This window comes from Tupaia chinensis, unplaced genomic scaffold (genome assembly GCF_000334495.1).
Source record: "Tupaia chinensis unplaced genomic scaffold, TupChi_1.0 Scaffold000066_1, whole genome shotgun sequence".
Taxonomy (NCBI): domain Eukaryota; kingdom Metazoa; phylum Chordata; class Mammalia; order Scandentia; family Tupaiidae; genus Tupaia; species Tupaia belangeri.
In genome coordinates, this window is record NW_006159525.1 from 10667330 (window position 1) to 10690355 (window position 23026).

Consider the following 23026-nt stretch of genomic DNA (forward strand, 5'->3'; position numbering starts at 1 on the left):
AAAAAAAAGCCCTCCCCCCCCCCCGCCCCTTTTTTTTTTTCAGGTTTTGACCATAGGGCACTTGTACTGACTGGAAAGCAATAGAGGGAAAGTGAGAAATCACTCCCCGGGGGAATGGTCAGACTGCAACCCCTTCTTCATTCTCCTCTCAGGATTTTGGGCACACATGCCCATGGCACCCAGGATGACTTTCAAGCTGCTGGGTCCAAGACTCAAACCAGGGTCAGCCATGTGGGAAAGTCCAGCACCTTAATCACCATGCCACCTGCTAGGCCCTTTATATTTCATTTTCAATCTTTCTTAGTAGGCCTAGACTTTAAAATGGTGAGATGAAGAACCCTTCCTGAATTTGAGATGTGCCTTCTGACTCTCATCCTTCCTCAAGGGAGTTCCTCCCCAGACTTAGAAGCTAGGAGTCCTGTATTTTTCTTTTCTTCTCTTTCTTTTTTTTTTTTTTTTTGTCTATATATGTAGGGGTGTATGTATGTATATGGATTTGTGTGTGTGTGTGTGTGTGTGTGTGTGTGTGTGTGTGTGGAGAGAGGGAGAAGGAGGTATGGAGGGAGGGAGAGAGAGAGAGAGAGAAAGAGAGAGAACATTCTTAAATTATCTTTTTAAAATGCATCTATACCATTTCATTTATGCCAAGAATCCCATATTTTCCCTGGAGAAAGAATAAAATTTGTCTGGCATCAGTTTAAGGAAATAATTACTCAAGAAAATTGTGTGAGATGTTTTCTTGTGCTAGAGATGCTGGCAATCAGGACGGGTGCTTGGTGGAGACATCTGGGGTACTCGTCCAAGGATGTTGGGTAGGTCGTATTTTTCTAACCCCCCTTTCCTCTCTGCTCTCTCACTTACTTTGTCATTTACCCCAAACTGTCCCCTTTCTAAAACTGACGCTTAATATTTAGGGCAAGGGAGTATTTCATAAAATGATTTCCAGATATAACGTCTCACATTCACTCTTTTTTCTCTGCCCAGTTCCCTTTAGCAAGAACTTTTCATACATTTTATACTTGAGCTGTTTTCTTTGAGAGAATACAGTAAGTTAGATCAAGGGTAAACAAGTCTGAAAGTTCTAGAGACTTCTGTCCTTGGAAGTACCAGGCCTTTGTTATAATTGTCACTCTCTGAGTAAATGATAACCAGAGAATAGCCTTGACCTGCAGGCACTATCAGAACTGCAGCAGATCATCTCTCTCAGATTTCTCAGCATTACAACAAATTTCAGGCCAATGAGTAAGAATATTTTGTCTCAACATTGCTATTCTGCCTGTTCATCCTCCTAGACGCCCACTCCCAACAGCCCCCTTTCTGTCCACATGGAACTGCTTCCTCTCCCTGATGGATGTGAGAGCTTGTGGGGGAGGAGGCCTTGACTGCCTCACTGGCTTTCCACATGCCTGCTCTCTCACCCAGTTACACAGGCCTTGACAGATGGCCAGTGTATTTCTCACCCACGCTGCATTGGGTATCACAACTTAAGTAAATACATAGAATTCTGACCCATCTTTGCCCTGTGCTTTCACCAAAGTCACTCTAAGTTATAAGCATACTTTGCTGTCAAATACAGCTCTTAACTTTGGTTTCAAATTAGCCGGGCCATTTGCCCATTATTGAATCAGAGGGGAGAAGTTAGCTGAGGAACAAACAATTCTGTGATGGAAGATTAACTGCCTGCCAACTGCGCATCTGAGTATTTGTATCCTGATCTCTGAGAGCAGCCACTATCTAACAGGGTTGGGTTATGAGCTGTGGGAGCAAGACTGAAAATGCCTGGTGGGTGACCGAGCCACTGGAGTGACCTCCTTCACTTGAAACCGTGTTAGAGTACACAGTAGGTGTCAGAGGCGATGAGGCATGGGGACATCACTGTGTCAGTGAGGAGGAGAATTAGGGTCCAGTCCAACGCTGTCACAGTGAGCTGGAGCCTTCAGTACATTTCTTAACCCTTCTAAGCTCTGTTCTAGCATCTAGAAGACAGGAGGGTATCTAGGTACCCTGTATGGTCTAGCCAGCTCTAAAAATTCTATGTGCATCTCAGCGTTGATTTTGTTGCACAGGTTTCTTGAATATGAATACAGACACTCACTGAAATCTTATCTTTGCTTTTACAAAACAAAGGCTTGGATAAGCATCTCAGGAGGAGAAACTGTCCTCCCTCATCCTTATACCCTCATCGAATAGGGTGCCTGACACCCAGTAAGTGTTGCCAATTAATATCGGCTGTATTAACTAAGGAAAGAGTCTCAAGGAAAGAGACGAAAGTTGTTATGACAATCTCTGACAATTTGGTGGAACTCGAAATTTCAAGTTCTAAATCAACATAAAAGAGAGGTTGGAGAGATAAAAATGAGAAAATTAGGCATGTTCTCCCCTGGGCCATTACTGGTAAGGCAAATTCCCTTTTGACTCTAATTGCTAGGGAGTTATATCAGAGACCTTAATGCCATGGCTGATACAAGTAAAAAGTCAATCAAATGTTACCCATTACTATGGTAATAATAATAATAATAAGAAGAAAAGTTGTCCAATTTCTGAGGGTCGTCACACTGGGTGGATCATTACTCAAAAGAACAGAAATTTGAGAGTATATATGAAGGGTGTTAAGTTCATGGAAATGCATATTATTAAAAAAAAAAAACTATAGGGGCCAGCAAGTAGCACAGTGGTTAAGGGTGCTGGACTCCCACATGGCTGACCATGGTTTGAGTCGGACCTGGTGGCTTGCTTTCTCTCACTCTTTCTCTCTCTGGTCAAATAACATAACATAAAAATAAATATGGTTAAATAATTCTTTTTTTTAAAAAAAAAAAAAAACTATAGATTTCAAATATTTTTAGACCAAAATAAACTTTTCTTTTTAGTGACAAAGGGTACGTGCACCCACATGAAAGAAAGAGAGAGCGAGAAAGAGAGAGAGAGAGAAGGCCCCTTGACAGGACCTTATCACACTTTAATTGCCTTCCCACAGTCTTACAGCATTTCAGGATTTAAGGCAGAGCACCCACACACTTGCATGGCACGTCTTCAGGCTGATGTGAGGATTCACACCTGTGGTTGGCCATGTGGCTCCTAGCACTGTGGTTCAGTACACTGTCGATTAGGCTACCTATGCTTGGTCAACCCATACTTCAATATCATTTTTCTAACAACTTTCTGACGTTCATTTGCATATTTACCACCAAACTGTGCTAAACTCAATCATTTACTGATACAAATTAAAATTTTACTTGGAAGATATTTCAGAATTTTGCCATAGGTTGATGCCAGCCTATGTGTGTCACTTCTTTGGGCACAGGCGGGTGGGTGTAGAATGCAAAAGACATTAAGCTGAGCAAGGGCTTACCCTTGTGGTGCTTTGCGGTTACTGCCTTAAGAAGTCCCAAATATCAAGGTGTTAACTTCTTTAGGGTCTCTTCTTAATTAAAGGTGCACAAGAGAGACATCTAGTTATTAGAGTCTTACAGCTTGACTGAAAAATAAACTGGAGCTCACCCTTGAAAACTATTTGCCTAGAGATTTGCAGGCACTAGGACACATATTAGCGACCTATGTTCATCGCGAGGAGCAGGGCAGATGCCTGCCTGCATCACGAAGAGATGCTTCCATGCACCACTCAAAGCCTCCTGGTATAACTGGAGGTTGCTACTTGAAGAACCTGCCTAGTGCACAGCGCAGGCACGTCCTAGGTATCTTGTGGCTTACCATTTTTACACAGTTTTTCTCTTCCAGGCCGTGCTCATGTGGCACCACGAGGCCAGGTCCACTGCTCTGATGGCCACGTGTGGACGAGCAGCAGAGCCAGCTGCCTCAACTCACTGCAACGACCCAATGGTGGATACAGTGGAATTGGGTCCCTGGGTGTGACAAGAAGAGAAAAATAATACAGCAGTGGGGAAACTGAAGTTTTATATACCCATTTTATTGTTGTGAGTTTCTTTCCCATCTGTAACTTTCATTGATAAACAGAAGGATTTTTGTCTTTCTGGATATATACGGTAACTTGTACATTATGTATAACCCAACCGAAAACTGAGAATTAAAAACCAAAACCACTTCTGGGACCAGCAGGTGGAGTGGTAGGTCAGGCACTGGACTCTCACATGGTCAACCATGGTTTGAGTCCTGGGCACAGCAGTTTGAAAATCATGCTATGAATATGTACATACAACCCCAAAATCCCAAGAGGAGAATAGAGTCAAAGAAACTGTGGTGTGGCTATGCCCCCTGGGGGGGGGTGATTTCTCACTTGCCTTTTCACTGTTTGTCTCCAGCAAGTGCATGCCCACTATGGCAAAAACCTAAAATAATAATAAACAGAGACAAAAACCATTTTGAAATTTACTTCATGAGAAGTACCCACAAGGAGCAAGAGTTTGACCTGAGTGTGAACAGACAGACATTTGGATTCCAGAGTCAAGTCTGTCCTATTTACAATGGCCTCGCTAATTCAGGTGGCCAAAAAGTATTTGATGAAAGACTGAATTCCAAAGAATTTTCATGGATGGGAGGGTAGGGTCTCACTGGTTCCATCTTCTGCACTGGCCCAGAAACTAGGCTCATGAGGCAGCATTGCAGGCTTCTGAGTCTAGCCTGTCTGTCCTGGAGCCTTCCAGTGCAGTTAACCAAGGCTCCTAGGGGTTGTGGGGATCCACCTGAACCAAGAGGAGCAACCACTTCCAGTGCCCACTGACACGTGCAGATCACTCTTCCAGGGGTGACATCCGAGCTGAGGAAGAAAAAGATGGCTCTTCCTATAGAGAATCCCCATATTTCCCTTCCCTCTTAGACCCTTTGTGTTCATTTCTTGTCAAAGGAGTAGGCTCTGTGTCTAGCTTTCCATCATATTCCATAGATCGCTTGCTACCAAATCTCCAAATCTTAGAACTTTGAAGAAAGGCAAAAAAAGATTCACCTCTCATAAAAAACAAACAAACAAACAAAAACAAAACAAAACAAAAACACCTCTCATGAAAACACGTTTGCCATATGAGAAATACCTAAGAGCAAACACCTAGAAGTCTATATAAAAAAGCACACAGTCAAAAAATCCCCTTTCATTTTGTCAAGACACTTATATGAATATTTATAATAGCCACATTTATCCCATACTTTCAGGGCAAAGAAAAAAAAAACTGTAGCAATTAAACAGAGAAGAAAAAATTGATTATGACCTGACAGAGGCTCTGAGTTGAGTATTTCTTAATCCGAAATGCTTGGGAACAGAAGTGTTTTGGATTTCAATTTTTTTTTCAGATGTTGGAATATTTGCATATACATAATGAGACTTCTCGGAGATAGGACCAAAGTCTAAACAAAAAATTGAGTTATGTTTCATATATACTGTATGCACACAGCCTGAAGATAATTTATATAATATTTTTAAGAATTTTGTTTGTGAAACAAACTTCATACACACTGAACCACCAGAGAGCAATAATTTTCTTATAGTTATTCACATAGGAGGTCAGGTGTGAAATTTTCTACTTGTGTCATCATGTTTGTGCTCAAAAATGTTTGGATTTTGGAGCAGTTTAGGTTTCAATTTCTCAGCTTAGGGATGCTCAACTTGTATTTCATAAGACTTATCAAAAGTTAAATAACTTTTAGTCTTTTTCTCGTTGCTTATTTGTAGAGAAGACTAGCTTGGGAAAGAGCAAAGAGAATTTGCAAAGTATACATTTTGAACACATAGTTTAGGGGTACTGGTAATCTATTTCATAAAACACTGGAAGAAAATGTTCCAGACCTAGAGAAACATTCAAATGTCCATACCCAAGAAACAGAAGGGACCCCCAGAGAGAATCAACCTAAGGCGATCCTCTCCATAGCACATCATAGCCAGATCGGTCAAAATCACAGATAAAGACAAAATTCTAAAAATGGTCAAAGAGAAACATCAAGTTACATACAAAGGTTATCCCATTAGGCTAACATCAGACCTCTCAACAGAAACAATGTAAGCAAGGCAAGAGTGGGAAGATACATTCAAAGAGTTATGAGAAGAACAATTTCAACCAAGAATACTATACCTGGCAAGATTATCCTTCAAATGAAAATATAAAAACATACTCAGATAAACAAAACCCGAAAGAATTTGCCCACTAGTGTTTCAAGAAGTACAGAAGCAAGTGCTAACCAGGAAAACTAAAGAGACACAGACCGAAATAAGAACAAAACACCCCCAAGAAAATGGTTAACAAAATGGAAAGGATAAGTTCAGAAATATTGATAATGACATTGAATGTTAATGGATTAAATTCTCCAATGAAGAGACACAGACTGACTGAATGAATTTTAAAAACCCAGAAACCCTCTATCTGCTGCCTACAAGAAATGTACCTCATGGATAAAGACATAAACTAGATGTGAAGGGCTGGATAAAGGTATTCCATGCAAAGAGAAACCAAATAAAGACTGGAGTTTGGATACTGATTTCAGACAAAATAGGCTTTAAGACAAAAGCTGTAAGAGGCAAAAAAAAAAAAAAAAAAAAAAAAGGCATTATACAATACAATACTAGAAGGACTAATTTACCAAGAAGATATAATGCGTCTAAGTATCTATACACCCAACTCAGGAGCACTCAAATAAGTGATGGAAAGACTGCTAGATCTAAAGGAGAGATAGCAACACATTAATTGTTGGGAATCTCAACATCCCACTATCTTCTTTGGGCAGATCGTATAGACAAAAAATAGCAAAGAGATACTGGATACAAAACCATAAACCAAATGGGTTTGACTGACAACTATAGAACCTTCCATCCAACAACCACAAAATATACATTCTTCTATCCTCCCCCCAACATGGAAACTTTTGGAAGATTGGTCACATGATAGGGCACAAAACAAGATTCAGATTCAAAGGCATAGAAACTATATCCAGCATCTTCTTCGACCATGATGGAGTCAAATTTGATATTAATTTCAGAAAAAACCCTTGAAAATACACAAACATGTAAACTAAACAAACTACTCCTGAACGACTTCACAACCACCAAAGAAATTAAGACTGAAATCAAAAGACTCATCAAAACCAATGATAATGAGCACATGAGTTTCCATACCTTATGGGACACAACAAAAGCAGTAATGGAAGGAAGTTAATTATAGTTACTGTGAATAAAAAAAAAGATAGAAAGGTGGCAGGTAGACAACCTACCAACACACCTCAGGAGACTGGAAAACAATAACAAAAATAACTTAAAAAGCCAGGATAAAAATAATAATAAAGATCTGAACAGAGATAAGTGAAATAGAGAATATACAAACTATACAGAAGATAAACGAAACCAAAAGCTGGTTCTTTGAGAAGATAAAATTGACAAAGCTTAATTAGCTAGGCTAATTAAGAAAAGACAAAGGAACCTGGTAAATCAGATTTGCAATGAAGCAGGCATTAGTACAACAGACATAACAAGAATACAAAACATTATCAAAGACTACTATGAGCAACTATGCAGCAACAAACAAAATCTGAATGAGATGGAAAAATTACTGCACACACATAATCTACCAGGATTGAATCAGGAAGACAGAGAAAGCCTGAAAAGACCCATAACAAGCAATGAGATTGAATCAGTAATAACCTCCCAATGAAGAAAAACCCAGATTTTCATGGATTCACTTTTGAATTTTACAAAATTTTTTCCTTCTATTTTTTAAAGAGAGATTTTTGCTATAGGCTGTGTGCTCACCAGAGAGACAGAGAGACAGAAAGACAGAAAGCAAAAACTCACCCCCCCAGGGGAAATGGCCATGCTGCAATCCTCTCTCCATTATACTCTTGGGATTTTAGACACACACACACACACACACACACACACACACACACACACCTGGTGTGAGTTTCTAGCCTCTGGATCTGGGATTCAAATTATGGTCAGCCATGTGGGAGTCCAGTGATGTAAGCATTACACCACCTGCTGGTCTCAAAACTTACAAAACTTTTAAAGAGCTAACCCCCATTCTACTCAAACTATTTTTAATGACCCAAAATTAAGTAACCCTTCCAAATTCATTTTATGAGGCCGATATCACCCTCATCTCCCAAACAGATAAGGACATAAAAAGGAAAACTACAGACCAACATCTCTGATAAATATAGATGAAATATTTTCAACAAGATGCTAGCAAATTATATCCAATGACACATAAAAAAATATATACATAATGACCAGGTAGGATTTATTCCAGGGATGCAAGGGTGGGTTCAACATACACAAAACCATAAACGTAATACCCCATATTAACAGAAAGATAATAATACGATCATATCAATCAACACAGAAAAAGCATTTGATGAAATACTATATCCCTTTATGATTAAGACTCTCAGCAAAATCAACATAGAAGGGACATTTCTCAACGTAATAGAAGTCATATGTGAAAAGCTCATAGCTAACATCATACTGAACGGAGAAAGGAAAGCTTTTAACGGGAACAGGGCAGGGCTTCCCCACTTTCTCCACTCCTTTTCAATATAGTACTGGAAGTCCTAGCCACTATAATCAGACAAGAAACTAAGACTAAAGGCATTCAAATCAGAAAAGAAGCAAAATTATCTCTGTTTGCAGACAAGATTATATACATAGAAAACCCAAAATAATCCATGAAGAAGCTCCTGGAAGTAATACATGAATACAGTAAAGTGGCAGGATACAAAATCAATATACAAAAATCTATAGCATATCTATACATCAACAATGAGCAGACTGAGGTAGAACTAAAGAAAACAATCCCATTTATAATAACCAGAAAAAGTATAAGATACCTACAAATAAGCCTAACCAAAGGAGTCAAAGACCACTACAAGGAAAACTATAAAAATCTAAAACGAAGAAATTGAAAATGACACAAAAAAAATGGAAGGACATTCCGCATTCCAGGGTTGGAAGAGTTAATATAATCAAAAGGTCAAGTCTATCCAAATTAATCTACATATTTAATGCAATCCCAATCGAATTACCAGTAACATTCTTCACAGATTCAGAAAAAACAATCACAGAACTTGCCTGGAATCATATTGCCAAAGCAATTCTGCATAAGAAGAGTGGAGTAGGAGGCATCTAATGCCCTGACCCCAAAATATATTACAAAGCTGTGATAATTAAAAGAGCATGGTACTGGCACAGAAACAGGCATATAGAACAATGGGCTAGAATAGAAACCCCAGAAATGAACCCCAAAATGTACAGTTAACTGATTTTTGACAAAGGGTACCAGTAGGTACAAGATAATCTTTTTAGCAAATAGTGCTGGAAAAACTGGGTATCCACCTGCAGAAAGATAAAACGACTCCTATCTCTCACCATTCAAAGATCAACCCAAAATGGGATCAAAGATCTAAACCTAAGACCTCAAACTACAAAACTATTGGTGGAAAAAAAACAGGAGAAACTTTTATAGACGTAGGTGTAGGCAAAAACTTCTTGAACAAGTCTCCCAAAGCACAAGCAATAATTCCAAAAATAGACAAGTGGGATTATTTCTTCTTAAAAAGCTTCTGCACAGCAAAAGAAACAGTAATTAGAGTAAACTGACAATCCTTGGGATGGGAGAATATATTTGGAAACTATGCCTCACACAAGGGACTGATAACCAGGATACAGGGTACTCATTTACCTGGAAGAAAAAAAATCAACCCAATTAAAAGATGGGTGAATGAACAGAACAGACAATTCTCTAAGGAATGGCCAAAAAGCATATGAAAAAATGTTCAACATCTCTTATCATAAGGGAGATACGAATCCAAACTACAATAACATACCACCTAACCCCCGTCAGAACAGCTAAGATTAAAAAAATAAAGAATGGGGGCTGGCAAGTGGCGAGGTGGTTAAAGGTGCTGGACTCCCACATGGCCAATCGTGGTTTGAGTCCTGGACCTGGTAGCTTACTTTCTCACTTTCCCTCTCTCACTCTGTCCTTCTCTGGTCAAGTAAAATAAATAAATAAATAAATAAATATTCTTTTAAAAATAAAGAAAGAAAGAATGATAAGTGCTGGCAAGGATGCGGTGAAAAGGGAATTCTCCTATACTGTTAGTGGGAATGTAAATTGGTCTAGTCACTGCAGAGAATAATATGGAGAATATGGAGGCTCCTCAAAGACCTACAAATAGAACTAACAAATGATCTAGCAATGCCATTCTTTGGTATCTACCCAAAAGACAGAGAAATTCTCAGTCAGAAGAACACTTGCACATCCATGTTTATTGAGGCATTATTCACAATTGCTAAGACAGAACCAACCCAAATGTTCATGAACAGATGAATGAATTGAAAAATTGTGGAACATATACACTACTGAATACTGCTCAGCCATAAAAAACAGTAACTCTGGCATTTGATAGAAAATATACAAACATGGAAGATTTACTGTTAAGTGAAGTAATCCAAACTATGAGAGGCGTTGCATATCCCCACTCAACATATACCAAATGTCTGCACTCTACAGCAGACACTGAACGACTGGAAGGTATAAAAGCATAGGGAACAAGGTGACACTGGAGACAGTGGGAAGAGGGTGGGAAGTGGGGGAGGGTGAGAGGGAGGGAATCAAGGGGAAGAAAAAAGAAGCAAAACATTTAAGGGACCCAAACGGAAAGAAATCTGTTGATTATAATGAATATGGTAATGTCTTTGACTAGACTGGTATGCAGTGTATTTATGATGGGAAAATTCATTCAGTATGCTGCAATGATACACAGTGATTGAATGTAAAAAATAAACAAATAAAGTAAAAGAAATGAAAAGTGAAAGTGTTAACTCCTTAAATCTGGGTTTCCCCAGATGACGAACGCCCGTCCCTAGGTTTGATGCTTAAGCCTGCTTGCCTATGCAGTGCCTAGTGCCCAGAACAAACCAGTCTCTTCCATACCCTAAAAATAAGGCTGCTCTGGTACCTTCTGCAGCCAACAGATGTCCTGATGAACAGACTCACACAGAAGACAGGACATTTCATGTGGACATAAACTTGATCCCTATCCTGAGACTCCAAAGAGATGGAGTTTGTTTTATTTTATTTTATCTTATTTTTTAGTAAAAAAATGAAACCATTTTTCAATTCCCATCAGCTCTAATCATATGCCACCTTCCATTTGCCCTATGCTTCTTAATTTCATTCTCTCTCTTACAGTCATCTAACGAAATGCCTTGTTTAACCCTCTCAGCTGCAATGGTAGCGGGTAAAAGGGGAAAACCAAGTCCATTTTGGGAAGAAAGGATCATGTAGCATCCTGTAAAATATATCTCAGGGGGCAATTTGACTTTTTATTCCTTTGTCCTTTTTCTCTTTGTCCTATTCTTCCTCCTGGGCGCCCAGATTGGGAATGGGTGGGCGAGGGCTGGAGTGGTGCTATGACCAAGTTAAAAATAGCCTGGACCATGGAAGAGGGGAAGAGTTGTAAACATCTACAAATAGAAACAGACTGCTTCAATTGTGTTACTCCATATATTAGACCCTCCTCTGGGTTCAAGATTTCCTTTGTGTCTCACCACAGGATGTGTTAAAATGAAATACAGTGTGTTTAAATAAAACAAGAAAACAAACCAAGGAAAATTTAGCCTTGTGAAGAATGAAAACTGACTAAAAATACTTTAAAATAACTTCAAACATGAAATGACATTTACAAAATAACTTTTTAATGACTTAGTCATAAATGACTCAGGACCATATGGATTAAATTCCCTTTGCAATGTGTATGGCTTTAAAAATGAGAGGGAACCTTGCTTGGCAAAATTAGCTTGGTTAGCAAAGGACAGTTCTGGAAGGAAAAAAAGATTTTCAAACTACTGAGTGCCCCTTTCCTGGTTTCCGTTGGTGACTGAGTCAACTGGCTGGAGAGGCCATTATCTAGGAAACTGGGAACAACTGCCTTGGAAACGGTTTACCTCTCTTCTTCCTATTCAGAGTATCTCATATGTTAATAACGACTGTCCCTCACCTCCAATATCCCAAGTATCAAGAACAGAGGTCTACTGTAAGAAAAACAATATTGAGCTATCCTCGGCCCAGAGCAAATGGCTACTATTGAATCTTTGCGACAATTGGGTATGGACCCATACATGGGGATACTTTCATTCTCTTTTTAGTACATTAGGAGCTAATGTCAAGCGAATGCTACAGTTTTCTTTTAATAAATAAAGACACAAATTTTAGATAAAGTTGCAACAATCAATCAGGCTCTCTTTCACCTTCTGAGCCTTATTGTTTTCATCACTACAACTTTACACTTTCACCAATACTACTGCTGCCGCCATCAATACTGTAAAATACCATGGCATTCATAGTGTTTACTGTTTCCAAAAGGTACGCTGAAACTTCATCATTCCACCCTGCAGGATCATTCTGACAAGCATTAAACCCATTTTTCTGTTGAGGAAGCTGAGACCTGAGATTCAGAGAAAGATCATATGGTAATAACAAGCCATCCTGCAATCACCTATTGTACTTGCCTTGGCATTGCTGTTTGCTCTGATTAATTTTAATAGTAAGAGTCTGTAGAATGCTTTCTGAAGTTCTCTGGCCTAACAGGTTGTGTTTGGCCCTTATACTCCTCTATCCTCACTTCTTACCATGCAGTCATGGGTAACAGTGGCTCTGCCTAGTGGCTGTGGTATGACACGGGAGGATGCTACGGGACTAGCATCAAGAACACTTGGTTACTGACTACATCCTGGAAGCAGCAGTTGACAAGCAATGGGTTGGGTAGGAGATGGAAAAATTATAAACCCAGTTTGGTTATATGATGTAAATGGGATATTCAGGAGTGTGTGTGTGTGTGTGTGTGTGTGTGTGTGTGTGTGTGTGTGAATATATATGATTTTATAAGGTCAGAAACAGATGGGGGCTGAGGAGATAAATTTGAATGTTTTGGCATGTAAATAATAACTGAAGCCCTGGGAGATAGAAAGAGGGCCTAGAATGAAGTCATTAGGAAAGCTGGTATTCAAAGGGAGAACAGAGGGGAACCAAAGAAAGAGGTCAGAGTAGTAGCGGGACAGCCAGAAAACACAATATTGAGAAAACAGGAAGGAAAAGGAACCGTTTCTATTGTGTTCTCTTGTGTATGCGAGATGTAGCCGAGTGTGTGTGTGTGTGTGTGTGTGTGTGTGTGTGTGTGTGTGAATATATATGATTTTATAAGGTCAGAAACAGATGGGGGCTGAGGAGATAAATTTGAATGTTTTGGCATGTAAATAATAACTGAAGCCCTGGGAGATAGAAAGAGGGCCTAGAATGAAGTCATTAGGAAAGCTGGTATTCAAAGGGAGAACAGAGGGGAACCAAAGAAAGAGGTCAGAGTAGTAGCGGGACAGCCAGAAAACACAATATTGAGAAAACAGGAAGGAAAAGGAACCGTTTCTAGGAGAAAGTGGTTAACCATGTCAAGTAAACCTGGGGGGAAATGCAATCCTGGGCCTTGGCAACTGAGAGCTCCTAGGAATTTTCTAGCACAGTTTCATTAGCATAACGGTGGCAGCAAAGTGACTGAAGTAGTGGAGGCAAGAGTCAGAGGTGGGGTGAAGGCAGTGAGACAATCCCCTGAAACTCTGAACGTAAGTGGGAAGGAAAGGCTATCTGCGTCCGTTTTTCTCTCTTCTGGGATGCAAGCACGGAGACACTCGCAGTATGTCTAAGTACTGATTAGAAGGATCCAGTAAAGATTGAAAAGCTGAAGACACAGTAATGCAAGATTTTTAACTGGGGTAGGTGAAGGATGCACTTTTGATAAGAGGAAGAAGCCCTCCCTTCCTAGCTGTCAGGAAGAGATTATCAGTAGTTAAATATGGGGATAGGGAAAGGACAAGTAAGTTGGTGTTTGTCATAGCAAGAGATGGGGGGGGCATTAGCTACAGGTGGATTTCATTTTCACCAGGAAGCCTAGGACAGCTGAGATGTCCCCATGTACTGAAAACAGCCTCAGTGTGCTCTGTCTGGTCATGTTCTCAGTCAGGCTTGGCTGCCAGACCCAGGGTCCGAGAAGCCTTGGTAGCCAGCCTCATCCAGATATGGAGATTTCCTGGATACATGTAAGAATGACTGAGCAGTAAGGCCTCAGAAGGTGTTTATAAGAGAGTAACTGAAACAAGCGACCAGAAACCTAAGTAGGGTAGGGAGAAAGCAAGAGAAGGGAAGCCATCAATGAACAGGAAAGACGGACAAGGAACACCCAGAGCTGATTACAGAGAACTTCAGGACATCTAAATGTGGTCAAAACCTCCAGTTGTTAATTCCATGAATGTGAAGAGCCCAGTGTATCTAACATGAGTGGCAAAGATGGCTACTCTCTACCAAGACCAGCTCCACTTTCTGTTAGAGAGGGCCACAGGGATCGTGACATTGAAAAGGTGGGAAGGAGATGCTCCAATTCAAGGACTATCATCTCAATTCTGGATTCTGTATCACTAAGTTATTCTAAATCATGCCTGGTAAATGACTCTGAGCAAAGGTGTTTTATTGATTTTGTTACAGCTGGTTTCTGTGTCCTATACACAGGTTTTCCCTGATCTTTTTCTATCTGAAGTTCCTCCCTAGATATAGTTGTTCTCAACCCAGAGTGATTTAACCCCCTCGGAGACAACTGGTAATGTCTGGAGTCATTTTGCGTGTCACAATTTTGGGACAGGTACTCTGGCATCTGGCAGGGAGAGGCCGTGCATGCTGCTCAACATATTACATAATATAACACACGGGACTGCTCTGTCCTACCTTCTCTCACACCCCAGCAAGGAATTATCCAGCTAAAGTATCAACAGTGCCAAGGTTGAGAAGCCCTACTTCAGAACTGAAAGCACTTGAAAAAGTAGACTATTCACGTTAGAATCAGCTTAACTTTGGATCAAAGTAACCAATCGTTTTCAAACTTTCTGTGCACAAACCCAGCAACAGCCTAGACAAAACTGCCTTCATTTTCAGAAAAGTTATCAGAATTGGCACACAAGAAAGCACAAGCTTTGGATATGTAAGAGAGCAGGCAGTATGTGCTGAAGCCTTCCACCCTTCTCCCTTGACTAGCTTTCCCCAATGTCTTGCTTCTTACTCTCCAAAAGAGTACATCATCTCTATTCTTCACCAGTTTCTGCACAATGGAAATTAAATTCCAGCCATAAATTAACTTCAACAAAATTCCTTTACCAGAAGTAAATGTGAAAATCTGGAGACCTTAGTAAGATGGCCTTTTGCCCATACACAGAGATGATTAAAGACTAGACTGCGATTAAATTCTGAGCAGAGTAACATAATTAGCAAATTTATGAATGGCTCTTCTTTTCACAGTTCTACTGTCAGGGCTAATTACTTGTATTAATTAGAACTGTCAACACATGAATATGCTTGTTAAAGTTGCTTCCTATGGTAAAATATGAGACTTGTAAATATCAAGACACTTGGAAAGATGCAAAGACTTTCATTTATTAGCAACTCTAAATGATGTAGAAGCACTGACTGCACAATGGGCTTTGGGAATTGACTGGAAATCGATGCCCTGCTAATGAATTTGCTATCTGTTCTTCCTTGAGTAGGCATTAGTCTCGGTTCAGCCTTTGGATGAAATGTGCGATGTATCATACTTCAGAAGGACTGTGGAGAGGTTAAGGAATGAATTCCACAAGTTATTGGAAACAGAAAAGAGCAGCTGGGGTGTCCAAGCTGATGGGAGGGAGTTCCTATCTCTTCTTTAACTATTATGAAGTGGATCATAAAAATAAAATTTAAATACTGCTTAAGTGGTCAGGGGAAAACTGCTGGGAAATTAAGAACCAAAGTTATTGTCGGTTTTTAAGTTTATTTATTTTTTCCATGTGTATGACAAAGCAGGAAGAGTAGGAAGACAGAGAAAGAGAGAGGTACCCCTGGCAGGGTTTTTACAGCGAGATCTCCCCCCTTTCTCAGCCAGCACAGACCACAGGCATGTGTGTGCATGAACACAGGGCCGATCCCAAATGGGTCAAGTTGTATTACTACTGCACGTCTACCTGGCCCCTAAGAGCCAAACTTTATGTGACTTTGGGTAAATGGACAAGTTATGTAGCCTCTCTGCACCTTGGTTTCCTCATCTGAAAATGGGAATAGCAAAAATGGGTATAAACAATCAAGAGGGAAAAGAAGCAAAGCATTAAAGGGACACAAAAATGGGAAAGTATCTGTTGATGATGTGTATGGTAATGTCTTTCACTGAACCAATATACAGTGTATCATGATGGGAAAATTCATTTAGTATGCTGTAATGATACACAGTGATTGAATGTAAAAAAACATTTTAAATTTTTAAAAATTAAAGAAAACAATACATTTGTAAAGGAGATCTTACATAAATTCATATGTGGGAAGCACATAGGCCAGTGCTCAGCACAAGGTGTATACTAGCTGTGATTGGTTTCATAATCTTCAATACCTGGGACAGGGGTAGAGAAAGAGCAGGGCATTCCTAGAATTGGACTGTAGGAAGAATATCCAGAGTGGTGACGAGCTCTGGAGTCAGACAGGCCTGGATTTGCACCTGGGCTTAATTTTATCTAAGCCTCAGTTGCACCCTACCTCAGGAGTTCTGGGGAAAAGTAAATGAAAAGTGCATCACATGAATTTGCTATGTCTAATACATAAGAGGGGCTTGCTAAACGACAATAATAAGCATTCATTACTATTATTATCTTTTTGGAAAAATCTTCAAAACTGATTGAAATGGATACAAAAATAATTTTCAGTAGGTGGCCTATGATAAGACAGAAAACATGGAAGAGGAAAGAGAGAAATGAAGAGGCAAGAAATGGAAACAGACCAAGTGTCTTCATTGTGCACTTCATCTGCTGTCTTAGGTAGGCATCACGGCCTCGTGGAAAAGGTCTAACGCCCCACTACAAAATCCCCATAAATCCCTTGGTGCCCTGACCACTTAAAAGGGGAGACAGGGCTGGGTATAACTCAGGCCTGACTGACAACAAAGCCCACACCAAGCCCAGGTTGTAGAGCATGGCTACAAAGGGCTTCACCACAGAAAGGGGGATATCACAGGTACTAAGCTTTTTCTGCCTACTACCTCTCCACCCCTATGTTTTCCCTTTACGTTTAGTTACATACACAGTAACCAAAGTCTTTTTTTTTTTTTTTAAGAGAGATTTTTGCTATAGGGTACATGCACTCATGGAAGAGACAGAGAAATCACCCCCTAGAAGCGATGGCCACCCTGCAATTCCTTCTCTTCCATTCTCCTCTTGGGATTTTGGGCATGCATGAACACACACCCAGCATGAATTTAAAGCCACCAGGTCCAGGACTCAAACAGTGGTTGATTGCATGGGAGTCCGGTTATGTAATCATTATGCCATCTGCTGGTTCCAGTATTCAAATTCTTAATAGGCATAGTTTGTCTTGGCTGGCTGTCTAAACCTCACCTGAGAGTGACCATAAAATAAATACCATAAAACAAATTCGAATTAAGGTTAATCAAACCATTTCCATTTTAATCCCCTTAAGTACCAACCTGGCAATAGTCTACAGAAGACAGAACTATTTTCATTCTAAGTTTTATTTTACAAGGTCCTTCCAGATACTCCTGCTTCCGACAGTAGAAAGATGGCCCCTCTCAGGGATACTGCAGGGACCATTTAGCAAATGACTGCAGAGAACATTTGCTGCAGTCCCTCCCCACTCAGAGACCTTACATTTCTGAATATGGCAAGATGTCAATATTAGAGCTGATTTCAATACTAGAGCTATTTCTGTATAAATAAGAATTTATAGAATTAGACAATAAAAAATATTGAGTTGTCAAAAAAACATGATGTATTTTTCTATGTTTTCTATGCAAAAATGAGAACTCCGTAAGTTGTTTATCCCTAGCTCTGCCTTGTAAATCAAGCAATACCTTGAAAAATCATCTGGCCAACATTGATTAGTACCAAAATAATCTAACATGTAAAAATAAAATCTAGCTGACGGATATTTTGGTACCTTTCACAAGAATGCCCAGTTAGTAAAAACAAGGTAATAGAAAAATCCACTGGGTTTCCAAAGGTCATACTAGAAAGCATTCCAATTATGGATGTAATAAACTTAAGAGAGAAGTTCTTTTCTACATTGAATAGGTTGGAAATGAAATAATACCAAAGTAACAGACTTATAAACACAAGATGACGTGCTCAGCATCATTATTCGCTAGGGAAATCTGAATGAAAATCACAGTAACATGGCACTTCACACCCAACCTGACTCACTGAAATGACAATGACTGACCATAGCAAGTGTTAGGGACACTGGGCAGGACCTGGACCTCTCGGAAGCTGCTGGAAAGAATGTAAAATGGTACAATTACTTTGGAAAACAGTCTGTAGTCTATTAAAAAGCAAACATACATTTTTCCAGTTATTCCAGTCTTTAGTACTTACCCAGCAGAAATGAAAGTGTATATCCAAAAAATACTTGTAGATGAATGTTCGAAGCTGCTTTATATGTAAGAGCCCCAACTGAAAACAATCTAAATGTTCATCAATAGGTGAATGTGGTGAATTGTGGAATAGCCATACAATAGCTTACAATAAAAGAAATGAAAAGGAATTAACTATTAATATACTCAGAGACATTAATAAATGACTAGAACTGAGGGAAGTCAGACAATAATAGTATTCATGTATGGTACATTTCTATTTATTTAAAAATTTCCAAAATGCAAACTACAGCATAGTGACAGATGGGATATTATGAGTTGGCATGGGATAAGAGTAGAAGAGAAGAGGGATACATTACCAAAGGGCAGAGGAAACTATTGGGGGATGATGGGTATTCTAACTATTTTGATTGTGTGGGGATGGTTTCACAGGTATAAACATCTGTCAACATTAATCAAATTATGATTTGATTTATGCATTTTATCATATGCATTTATTTAAAATATATGCATTTTATCATGTCAATTATACCTCAAAAATTAGCCATAAAAAATTAATCCTTACAAACTAAAGACTACCAAGACTCTTTTTAAGAAAGGGACTGCATTTAACATCAAAATAAGCTTCTGTATTGCTCTCTATACTTTATATGATACTTTTGTGTACACCAAGTCATCTGACCTTCATAGGAAGGAGGTACTGTTATTCCTAGAAAAAAAAAAAATTTGGAGAGGTTTTTTGCTATAGGGTGCATGTGCTCACCAGAAAGACAAAGAGACAGAGAGATAGAAAGCAACAAATCACCCCCCAGGGGGGATGGCCACGCCACAATCCCTTCTCCTCCATTCTCTTCCCGGGATCTTGGGCACGCACGCACACGCTCCTGGCATGAGTTTAAGTCACCGGGTCTGGGACTCGAACCGTGGTCAGCTACATGGGAGTTCAGTGACATAGCCGTTAAGCTAACTGCTGGTCCCCCTAGAACAAATTTTGTACCACTACCTAGATTTCATATTTGAGAAGTAGGCTCCATAAATCCCACAATTTCCTATTGTTTATATGGGATTTACGGATTATCTGTTTCACTCCTGAAGACATTTTATTGGCTGAGCCTGCTGTATGCTAAGGACAACTACTACCAATAGGATAAGAAGTCTACTGGCATATTCATTAGGTTCTTTCAGGTTTATCATGTTAACCCAGAGCATGGCTTTACAGAAATCCTTTAGAAGATCCCAAACATGAGCAGAAGAGGGACTAAAATAAGCCTTATATTATGTCTAATTGGAGCATTTTGGATTTTCTCAACCTGTACCACATTTTACTTATCCATTCTTCAGCTAGTGGATATTTGGATAATGCTTGTTCTGCTATTATGAATAATGTTACAGTGAACTTTATTGTACAGGTTTTTGGGTGAATATATGTTTTCATTCCTTTGGAAATTGTTCTTGATATATTAAACTCTGACTAACCTTATGAGGAACTGCCAGACTGTTTTCAATGTGGCTGCACAATTTTACAATCCTATCAATAGTATCTGAGGGTTCTAATTTTTCTACAGACTCACTAGCACTTACATGGCTTAAAAAGTATATATATAAGTATATATACACATTCTAATGGATGTGAAGCGGTATCTCACTGTGGTATTGATTTGCATTTTTGGATTGTTAATGATATACAGCATCTTTTCATGTGCTTGTGGGCCATTTGTGTTCCTTGATGAAATGCCAATTCAGATTATTTGCCCATTTTCAAGTGGTTGTCATTTCAATATTATATTATTCAATTTTTTTATTTATTCTATATAAAAGTCTCTTACCAGGCACATGGTTTGAAAAAATTTTCTCCCATTCTGTGGCTACCTTTTATCTTTTTGGATGTATGCTTTGTAGCACAATTTTTTTTTTTCTTGAGAGAGAGATTTTTGTCACAGCATACATGCGCTTGCCAGAGAGAGAAAATGAGAAATTATCCCTCCGCTCCTAGGGGGATGGCCACACTGCAATCTCTTCTCCTCCATTCTCCTCTTAGGACTTTGGGCATGCACACACACATGCCCAGCATGAGTTTCAGGCCTTGAGGTCCAAGACTCAAACTGTGGCTGGCTATGTGGGAGTCCAGCCCCTTAACCACTATACCACCGGCTGGCCCCCAACGTTTTTCACTTTAATGAGGTCCAATTATTTTTCTTCTGTTCTTTATACTTTTGGTACCTAATCTAGAGTCATTAAGATTTATATCCATATTTTCTTCCAAGAGTTTTATGGTATTTGCTCTTAAATTAGATTATAAAATGGTATTCCAAGAGCAAAGAACTTAAATTCTACTCACTAATCATATGACCGGTCAAGTTATTTCATCTCCCTCTACGTTAGCTTCCAAATCTTTCCAATGGGACTTCAAAGAGTTGCCATGGGGACTGCAATAAAGGAATCCAGGTAAAGCACTGACCCTATAATGTGACAGACACTCAGAAGATGGCTGCTACTTTTTAGGACTGACTTATGCTTCCTCAGATTCATAAATGAAAGCCTTAATCACCCAGTGTGATTCGAGGGTATTTGGAGACAAGGCCTTTAAAGAAGTAATGGCTAGGTGAGGGCATAAAGGTAGAGCCCTAGTTTACTATGACTGCATCCTTATAGGAGGGAAAGACATCGGGGTGTGTGTGTACAGAGAAAAGGCCATGTGAGACACAGTGAGAAAGAGGCCACTTTCAAGACAAAGAGAAACCTCAGAAGAAACCAAACCTGCCAACACCTTGACTCTGGATTTCAAGACGCTAGAGCATGAGTAGTAAATCCTGTGTTTAAGCCACCCATTCCGTGGTATTTGTTCCGGCAGCCTGAGCACACAAATATAAGAATGCTAACAACAGTACCAGTATGGGAGAGCACAGCGGGGATGACACGACATCGTGGTCCCAATCTCAAATCAGTGACCCTAGACGCTAAAGAGCTGTGCATTGTGCCATTAAACGAAGAATAACAACTAAACAATATTCGGAAAAGCTATAAAGGCAGGCTGATACTATCTGTGTACTCGAAGAACCTTTGCCAAGCCTTAATGTAGCACACAGCAAACTAAACTGGGGCTTTCCTACTTAATGACTTGCTACCTCACCTGACTGCAGGATCTAGAAGACGAAGCACATGGATTCCTGTGGCTGAGCTTTGGGAAGGATGTGCAAACAAGTGCCTGTCTCCCACTTCCTGACACCAACTGTGTGTCCTTTGACAATGCCCAAGGGATTAAAACGGAGAGCTCACAGTCCCCTTCGTCCACATGACCCCTCTCCTGAGCCCACAAGGCCCTGCGGGTTCTTGGTCCTGACTACCTGCATGACTCGTTGCTTGGCAATTCTTCCCTTTCTGTTCCCTCAAACACCAAGATCACTCTCCTCCCTTGTTGCTGTTGGACAGCAAGTCCATCTGGGTGAACACTCCCCACCGCATCCGCTCCCACTCTTCATCTACCTTGCACATATGAACACTCTCTTTCCTTTTCTTCAAGCCCTGTCTCCTGACTCCTTCTCATCTTTTAGGTGTCAACTTAAATATTAAATATCACCCCATCAGAAAGGCCTTAGGTAATCCTTGACCTCAGCGAGTTCCTTGCTCCAACCCCATTACCTTCTCTAATCATTCCTCATTGACTTTTTTTCAGAGCACTGCCTCCAGGTTGTTATCTCTATGTGTGTGTCTGCCTATCTACCTGTCTGCCCATCTCTTCGTCTTTCCCCATCTTTCTCTCTCCTGCTCCTCCCCACAGTACAGTGCAGTTTCTCTAGTCTCAGACATGCCTCATGGTGTGAGTACTGTCTGTCTTCTTTACCATCACTGTTGCCTCAGCTCGCTCTCTCTCTCTCCCTTTCTCTTTACCCATCTCTGCTCCCCCCTTTTTTAAGAGACAGTTTTTGCTATAGGGCACATGTGCTTGTTGGAGAGACAGAGAGACAGAGAGAAAGTGAGAAATCACCCCCAGGAGGGATGGCTACACTGCAGTCCTTTTTTCTCCATTCTCTGCTCGGGGTTTTGGGCATGCATGCACACTCACACTGAGTGTGAGTTTCAAGCTACTGGGTCCGGGACTCAAACCACAGTTGGCCACAATGTAACCACTGTGCTATCTGCTGCCCATCCCCCCTGTTCTACTGTCCAGTTTCTCTGCTCTGAGTGCTGCCTGTCTTACCTACCACTAACTTATCAGCGTAGCAGCTGTACAGGAGAGGCCGACTCACCTCGATTTAACCTTACCCTATGCTCTAGAGACTGTGGAAGGATAGGTCAGGACAATGTCTCCCACTCCCTCCCCTCATACAAAAGCAGCTGAAATAACCAGAGTAACCTTAACATTAAACACAAAATGGCAGTGATGTCTTTCTTCAAAGTCTTCCAATACCTTTCAGGTTGTCAGCTTTTGTAATTTTTGTCTTAGGAACATATCTATCACCAAAGTGACCCCTGGAACTCATTAAAACTGATTTTAAAAGATACAGCGTCCCACCTCAACTGTTGTTACTAATACTTCTCAAAGCAAATGTACATGCCAAATGATCTTACTGACAATCCTCTAAGGTAACTGGAGAATATTTAGTGATGGTTGGAATGCACATTACTGCTC

General features: G+C 40.0%; 1 protein-coding gene across 3 annotated transcripts in view; it reads right to left on the bottom strand.

The window, feature by feature from the left end:
* The window catches only part of RHBDD1 (rhomboid domain containing 1), a 167310-nt gene that overhangs the window by 26054 nt on the left and 118230 nt on the right, over window positions 1-23026 (bottom strand). The gene's annotated exons all lie outside the window — the stretch shown is intronic.